The following is an 8,976-nucleotide window of genomic DNA, read 5'->3' as shown; positions in this document are numbered from 1 at the left end:
TCCATTTTTGGTACATATTGGCTATGTGACCCTGGCATTTAACCTCTTCAGTTAATTCTATAAGACTGTAAATTGTATTATCATTGCTGATTTGCACTAACACAGAAAGTTACCTCATCAGTGGGCCACTCATGATTATAAAATCACAGATGAAATGAAATAAAATTCTGGAATACTTTTCTCTTTTCTCTTCCATCACCTTAAACGTGAACACTCCCTGGGAGTGTATGTGTATATACAAGTATGTATATATACATATATACATGTATATATGTATGTGTAGGTATATATGTGTATCATTTATTGGATGGCATGGTAGGCAGGATTGTTCAACCACCTCTTTTTTTTTTTTTTTGTCTCCTTCACCGTACCACTGATTCCCTGGAATCAGGTAGGAAACCCTACATGGGTTTCCCAGGATAAATGCTCCTTCTCTGCTCTGGGAAGTTGCATCAAATGATTTGTCATTCTCTCTATATGCTGTAGCTACAAGCCCCCAGTCTGAGACAGAACTCTACAAGAACCCAGTCTGAGAACACCTTAGTGTTACATCTAGCTCTCTCTCTTTTCTGGGGATGTTCTCTCCTCAATTGCCAAAGCTTAATTAAAGCAATTATTCAAGTTTCAGTTTTCCTCATCTTTAGAATGAAGGATTTGAATTAGATGACATCTAAGGCCCCTTCTAATGCATAAGTGTGCCTAGAAGGTTATACCAGATGTCATTAAAAAAGAAACCACACTTCTGGGTTGCTTACTGTTTATTTCTTATGAGGGGAGGAAGGAGAAAGTCAACAATAATACACATAAGGTCTGCTAACAGACTGTCTTTATCACATCTGTGGAACAAGAGTTAGAAGGGTCATCTAGTCTAATCACCTTATTTTACAGATGACAAAACTGAGGCCCAGAGAGGTTATGTGACTACCAAAAGTCACACAGAGTGGACAGAGCCAGGATTTGAACCCACATCACCTGATGCCAAATGAAAGTTTTAACACCGTCTTTCCCTCTAAAGTTATCACACATCTATTCTGAATGCATGCATGTGTGGGCTATCTCTTTATCTGTATGTAGTGTTTTATGTATATGCACATACATGTGTGTTTCCTTCAATAGAATGTAAGCTCTTGAGGTCAAGGACTTCTCTTTTGCATCTCTGGTGCTTAATACAGTATCTGGCATACAGTAAATGCTTAATAAACATTTGTTCATTGATTAGATGCCATTGTCAGGATTCAAAGGGATGTTGATAGATTTGAACAGTAAAATAAATAAGATAATATGAAACATGTAAAGTCCAATATTTGGATTCAAGAGTCTAAGATGGACAAGGCCTAGTTAGTCAGTCAGTCAGTTAGCATTTATTAAATATCTACTGTGTGCCAGGCATAGTGCTAAGCCCTGAGGATAAAAAAGAAAGGTGAAAAAAAAAATCCTTACTCTCAAAGAGTTCACACTCTAATGGCCTGGTTAGACAGGAGTTAATCATTGAAAAAAAAACAGGGCAATGGAGATTTTCACGGGCTGTAAGCTCAAAATTAGTCCATAAATCAACAGCCAAGAAACTGGTATCCTAGGCTACATTGAGAAATCTACATAGAAGGGAGTGATGGTCTGACTGTTCGGTATCCTGATCAGACCACATCTGGAGCACCATGTTCAATTCAGGACATTACATTTTAGGAAAGAGGTTACCAAGCTAGAGCATACTCAAAAGAACATGACCAGGCCTGTGATAACTGGAGAAAGTGCCATTTGTGGATCAGTTGAAGGAACTTGGAATTTAGCCTGGAGAAGAAAGGGACTTAGGGAGTGGGGTGGATATAATAATAGTTTGAGCATTTGACAGGTTGTCCAGTTGAAGAGGGATTAGGTTTGTTCTCCCTGGTCCCAGAGAGTAGAACTAGGAGAGCTGGGTAGAGGTTTCAGAGAGGCAGACTTAAGCTTGGTATCTGGAAGAATTTCCTAAGTATTCCACAAGGAGAATAAGCTGCCTCAGGAGAGAGTGGTCTTGCCTTAATTGGCACTTTCTAAACAGAGGCTCACTTATCTGCAATATTTTTAAAAGGGCATTCTTTATTGAACTAGATGGTCTCTGGGGCTCCTTCCAACTCTGAGGTGATATGATTCTATTTCATTACCAACATTTAGAGGGTGGTATCTCTTATTAATTGTTATTGCTTAATGGGATAAAATGTAGAATAATCTTGTCGCTATAACTGAAAAGCAGTTAGAAAATTGCCTTCCCAGTGAAGAATGGGGTGGGGAGGGAGAGGCAGGAATGCGTTTTATACTTCTTTTAGAAGGGGCATTTTTATATTAGAAGAAATAGAAAGGAGAAGAATTCATAATGGGAAGGGGTCAGACCACTTCTAAACTAAAAATATAAGACCTTGGCAAAGGGTATACCATAAAAGAGAGATTTAAAAGCCAGGTGAGTAGGGAATTGCTGAGAGGGAGTTGAATGCCAACATTTCCTTTGAAAAGACCATATGCTGAATTCTTGAGCAAGAGAACAAAGTGAGATGTGAAGGATATGGAAAGTAATCCTAAGAAAGTTCTAGAATGTGTGATTTCCAGGCAAGACAAGGGAAGTGATGTGACCAGCTCTGCTGCTCAAGCCAATTGTGTGGCTTTACAGAGCAGGAGGCACGCTAAAAGTTCAGAGGGTTTTTTTTTTCTTTTGAACTGTCTCTTCTTTCCCAACTGTGACTAATAGGGAAATATATTTTATATGATAGCACATGTATAACCCATATCGAATTGCCTACCATTTTTGGAAGAGGGGAGGGGAGGGAGAAAAATTTGGGAATCAAAATCTTGTAAAAATGTATGCTAAAAATTGTCTTGACGTGTAATTGGGGAAAAAATAAAATACTACTAAAAGTTCACAGTGGAGATAAAGAGACTGCAAAAAGCAATAATAATTCCATGCTTGGTGAGATTTTTAGGGAGAAATCTCTATAGGGGACACGAGCATCCCAACAATAAAAGAGCAGAGTTCTTGTCGAGTTGTTTCAGTCATGTCTGACTCTTCGTGATCCCATTTGGGGTTTTCTTGGCAAAGAGACTGGATGGTTTGCCATTTCCTTCTCTAGCCCATTTTACAGATGAGGAAATGGAAGTAAACAGGGTTAAGTGACTTTCCCAGGGTCACACAGCTAGTAAGTGTCTTAGACTGGATTTCAATTCATGAAGACAAGTCTTCCTGGTTCCAAGCCCAGTGCTCTATTCACTGGGCCAGAGCAGTATTATACACTTAGAGCTACAAGGGACCTTAGGGATCATCTCTAATGTAAACCTCTCATTTCACAGATAAGGAACCTGAGGCCCAGAGAGGTTAAGTGATAAGTCCAAGGTGCAACAGAGTGTAAGTGGTAGAGCTGGGTTCCAATCCAAGATCCTCGGGGCTCCAAGTACAATGTTCTTTCCATGATACCAAGTTCATTCATGGATATTTGAGAAGGATATAATAGGGCTTAGATCTCTTTAGAAGCTGGTTTACTCGTCTCTAAAATGCTGAAACAAATCATAGGAGTATAGATTTAGGGCTGGAAGAAAACTTAGAGACCATCTAATCTAACCTCCTCATTTTTTTTGTTTTGTTTGTTTGTTTCTGGTGAGGCAATTGGGGTTAAGTGATTTGTCCAGGGTCACACAGCTAGTAACTATTAAGTGTCTGAGGTTGGATTTGAACTCGGGTTCTCCTGACTCCAAGGCCCGAGCTCTATCCACTGCGCCACCCAGCTGCCCCTAACCTCCTCATTTGATAGAGAAAAATGATTCCACTGGGGGAGTGACTTACCCAAGGTCACAAAAATGGCGAACCCACGTTCTCTAACTCCAGAGCCAGTGGGCTTTCCAATTAACCTCTCCATAATAAAGTGGAGGTAATCTCTAAATTCTCTCATTCTCTGAATCTGATTCTAGAACTATATAAAAAGGAAGAATGAAGAGTAAGATTTGTTGATCATCTACTAGTGCCCTGATCAATTGTGTATCGTGGGGTGAGTGTTTAGAAATAAGGTCACTATTTAAAAGAACTGTCACAATGGATAAAATATGGAAGCAGCTTCAAAATAATCCTTGTGGGTGTTGGCGGGGCGGGGTGTCGGGGTGAGGAGGGGAACAGGAAGTAATGTGAGATCAGAGAAAGTGGAAGAAAAGGACAAACCAAGAATAGGCCTGTCCAGAGCTATTTTGAATAGTTGTAACTTTGAAATTTGAGGTGTGAAAAAAGAATCATTAAGTAGGTGATTAAAATATAATTATATAAAGACTGGTAATTTAGGGAGGGAAAAAGGAAATGCTGTGCATTTTGATCTGTTAAAAGAATTTAAGTCTTTTGATTTTGTATGCTTCATCTTCCCTCTCCCCTTCTGCCAACTCTGGGAAAGAAATCATGGAAAATTGGTGAGGATGGAAGGCAGCATTACCCAGTGGAGAGAAGGTTGGATTTCGAGTCAGAAAACTAGGGTTGAAGTCTGGCTTAGGTGGCTATGTTCTGCAAGAAAACTTTCTAGTTTCCCCAGATGGTTGGGTGGTATAGTAGATAGAATATTGAGCCTGAAGTCAAGAAGACCTTAGACACTTACTAGCTGTGTTACTTTGGGTAAGTCATTCAACCTCTGTTTGCCTCAGTTTTATCAACTATAAAATGGAGACAATAATAGCAGTTACCTCCCAGGTTGTTGTGAGGATCAAATGAAATGATATTTTTAAAGCACTTAGCATAGTGCTTGGCACATAGTAGAAGCTATGTAAATGCTAGTTAGCCAGTAGTAGTAGTAGCAGTAGCAGCAGCAGCAGCAGTAGTAGTAGTAGTAGTAGTAGTAGCAGTAGTAGCAGTAGCAATAGTAGCAGTAGTACTAGTAGCAGTAGTAGCAGTAGTAGTAGCAGTAGTACTAGTAGCAGTAGTAGCAGTAGTAGCAGTAGTAGTAGTAGTAGTAGTAGTAGTAGCAGCAGTAGTAGCAGAAGTACTAGTAGCAGTAGTAGCAGTAGTAGCAGTAGTAGTAGTAGCAGTAGTAGCAGTAGTACTAGTAACAGTAGTAGCAGTAGTAGTAGTAGTAGTAGTAGCAGTAGTCATAGTAGTAGCAGCTTCACCTCTAAGGCTGCCTTCCATCTCCTCAATATGGATCTTGTATATTGTCTTCCTGATTACAAAGCACATTTCTTAAAGGCAGGGTCCATGTTTTTGTCTTTCTTTGTATTTCCTGTGCTTAGCATAATGTCTGACACATAGTAGGTGCCTAATAAATTATTGAGTATTATAATATTATCGGTTATTACATAATTATTATTAATTATTAAAATAACAATATAATGTTATAATGAATTTTGGCTAGGTGATTTCATAGCAAATTACATCAATTATCTGGGGCTTATATTTAAATAGGGAGGTTCTAGCACTAGTTAAAGGGGTTTCCAGACTCCTAAGTAGGAAGCCTTGAGATCTTTCTCTGTACAGATTAGAATCAAACTTCCTGATTTGTGGGGAACTCATGGCAATATTTTCTGGTGGAGACTCCCATTTTTTACCAGTAGCTCAAGCTAGACGGGCATATCTTGCACTGTGCAGCCTTGTTTATTCCCTCAATTTAGACTCACTAGAATGGGAGCAAGCCAAGAATCCCCAGTCACCCTTCAACAGCCAGTAAGAAATCAAGGGAGGGAGGGAAGAAAGGAGGGAGGAAGATGGGGAAAGGTGGGGGTGGGGAGGGCCCTTTCTCTTCACTCCAGATGGTCAGAGCTACCACTTAGCCCAGCAGCTGTGTTTGGGTGGGAGGGTGAGAGCACAGACTTATTGTTGCCGTTTGTGGGCAGCAGCCCAGCCCAAGGCATTGTGAGAGGTGAGGGTGAACAGAACAGTAGGAGACAGCAGTGGATTTGAAGGAGAGAGACAGAGACAGAGAAAGTCAGAAAGAGAAAGAGAGATAGAGACAGACAGAGACAGAGACAGAGAGAGAGGGAGAGTGAGAGAGAGAGACAGAAGCCCCTTCTTCAAACATCATCAAGCCAAGTCAATCCAGGGTCTTTCGCTGTCTCTGCACAGGCTGGATTGATTTCTCACCCCAAACAGAGCATTCTTTCTGCTTTAGGACCCTTGTTGCTTCTGCTGGTGGCATGTAACCCATCTTACAAACAAAGCCTTGCCTATGTAAAAAGGCATTTAATTACTACCATTCTCAAATAATGTTTAATACTGGCAAGCCTCATTAGATTTCAATTTAATTTTGTGCACGTTTTGGCAGATGCTGCATGACTCATCTAACAGGGAGGGGGAGGAGAGAAGAACCGTTTTGTTGCTTAAAATCCACCCAGGCTGAGCTTGGGGAACTCCGGAAGTCATGAAGGGGCTAATAGATCACAATGGGGCAAGCAGTCAGAGTATTTCATTACTCTGAGCAGAGTGATGCAGCAGATAGCTTCTTATTCTCAGGAACTGAATTGGCAGTTTGTGGAATCCTGTAGGGTTTGAACTGCTCTCAGAGAGAAGTTCTCTCTGCTCCACAGTCTGAGGTAGCCTACCAGCTAGCCATACTAGCCATCTTGCTGTTCTTTGCACACAGCATTCCATTTCTGCTCTCCATGCCTTTGCACAAGCTGTACCCCCATGCCTGGAATATCATTCCTTACTGTCTCTGCCTCTGAGAACCTCTAGTTTTCTTCAAAGCTCAGTCACCACCTCCTACATAAGGCCCTCCCTGATCTCTTCCCCCTTGCTACCCCTCCCCCAGTTACTTTGTATTTATCTTGTATATGCCTAAAACTGTACGTTACATGTCTCCTGATAGAATGTAAGTTCCTCGAGGTCAAGTATGTTTTCTTTTTTATCTTTGTATCATGTTGTAAGCACAGAGCCTAGAAGGTGCCATATAAACGCTTGTAGATTGACTGTTTTCATCGTATTCCGTCCAGTCAGTCATTTAGTCAAGAGAGGAGCCATGGAGGGGTCTTTCCTTGAGGACATGGACTGTGTCTTAAGATGATAGATGCAGAATTAGAAAAGACCTCAGAGTTAATCCAGCCCAACCCTCCTCCCTGTTTATTATAACCTGGTTCCCATGCCTCATCACAAATGAGGAAACTGAGGCCCTGAGAGGTTAAGTGTCTCGGTCACGGTCACACGGGTAGTAAGTAGAATGGTAGCCCCGTTCTTCTGACTCCAAATCCATCCACTGCACCACCATTGACTGGCATGCCCACACCCCATGTACCAGGCTCCCTTGTTTTGTCTCTCCATTCCCAGCTCAGTACAGGGCCTTGCATGTTAACATTTAATACACGTTGTTTGCATTGATTTGAATGCTGGTTGTGTAGCATGGCTTTGACTTCATGACCATATCTATTTTTAATAGAAACTCCTTGCAGAAAACTCCCTCAGAATCTATGAGCCTGTAATCGCCTTTTGGGAAAAAACATTCTTAATAATGTATTCCAGCCAGGCCTTGCAAATGTTTTTAATTTCTGCACACAGTTGCATATAATTCAACAAACTTCAATCCAGCCAATATTTATTAACTGTTCTGTGCTAGAATCTCTGTCCTAGAGACTGGGCAAACAGCCACAGATGATGACAGTTTCTGCCATCAAGGTGCTAATGCTGTCTTGGAGAGAAACATCGTGGACATAGGTAAGGAAATACAAGCTGATTTTGAGAACGCTAAGAAAGGAGGGGATCAGGAAAGGGTTTGCATAGGCGCTGACACTTGAGTTAAACCTTGGAGGACTCTAGAGATACCTAGAGGCAGATGTCAGGAAGGAGAGTGTTCCAGGAATGGGAAACAGCCTCTGCAAAGGTATAGAGGTAGGAGATAGAATAAGGAGCAGGAAGTAATCCAATTGGTTGGATTGTAGAGTATGTAGAGTACAGCAAAACAAGCCTGAAAAGTCTGACTAGAGACAGATTACGAAGGGCTTTAAATGTCATGGGCAGCTAGGTAGCATAGTGGATAGAGCACCAGGCCTGGAGTGAGGAAGACCTGAGTTCAAATCCCACCTCAGATACTTACTAACTATGTGACCCTAGACAAGTCATTTAACCTTTGCTTTAGTTTCCTTAACTGTAAAATGGGAATAATACTAGCACCTACCTCACATGGTTGTTGTGATAATCAAATGAGATAATCTTCGGCACATAGTAGGTGTTTAATAAATACTTGTTTCCTTCTCTGCCCCTTCCTCTGCTTGTGAATCTGTGTACCAGCTATACTCTCTGAACTCACTGGTCAGGCTGGAATATCTCCCTCTCAGGGTTCTAGGGGTACTGCTGAGAGTTTAGAGATTCTCTATTGCCATAATGTTAAGCTCCATTCTGGTTAAGTTTCCCTGACTATTAGCTGTCTGTGACTAGTACTCCAGAACCATTTAACCAATTAACATCGATTAGCTGATTAATGCCCTTTTGAATGATTTCATGGATAAAAAGCCTCTAATTCACCTAATTCTTTTGTTCAATTACAAAAGGCAATCATTTCATTGACCTATGCAATATTTCCCCTCAACCAAGAATTCTTAAGCTTTTTGTGTGTCATGGACCCCTTTGGTAGTCTGGTGAAGCCTGTCAACCCCTTCTCAGAATTACAATTTTTTAAAATTCATAATCGAAAGAAATGCTAAATTTCAATGATAGCTTAGAGAAAATAAAGTTGTAATTTTCCCCCCATCAAAATTCACGGCCTTTTAAAAATCTGTGAACCTAGGTTAAGAATTTCTGCCTTAGAATGAAGTTGGCATCTCCTAAAAAAAAAAAATTCTTGTTCTTTTCTGGGGGAGATTTAAATGGGAGGCAGAAACCTTTCCCTCACAATAGAAAAATTATGAAGATCTCTATGGCCATTTGGTTTTATGTGCTTTCTCCAAAGGAGTTGTTTCTAGAATCATTTGCGTTCCAGTTATGAAAAGTAGAAATCTTTTACCCAGTCCTCTTCTGCGTGCTGGATGGGGCACGGGTACTTCCTCACTCTGCAGGGGAGG

Source organism: Vombatus ursinus, unplaced genomic scaffold (assembly GCF_900497805.2).
Source record: "Vombatus ursinus unplaced genomic scaffold, bare-nosed wombat genome assembly UNPS02014810.1, whole genome shotgun sequence".
NCBI classification, from domain to species: Eukaryota; Metazoa; Chordata; class Mammalia; order Diprotodontia; family Vombatidae; genus Vombatus; species Vombatus ursinus.
Note: the sequence above shows the minus strand (reverse complement) of the source record.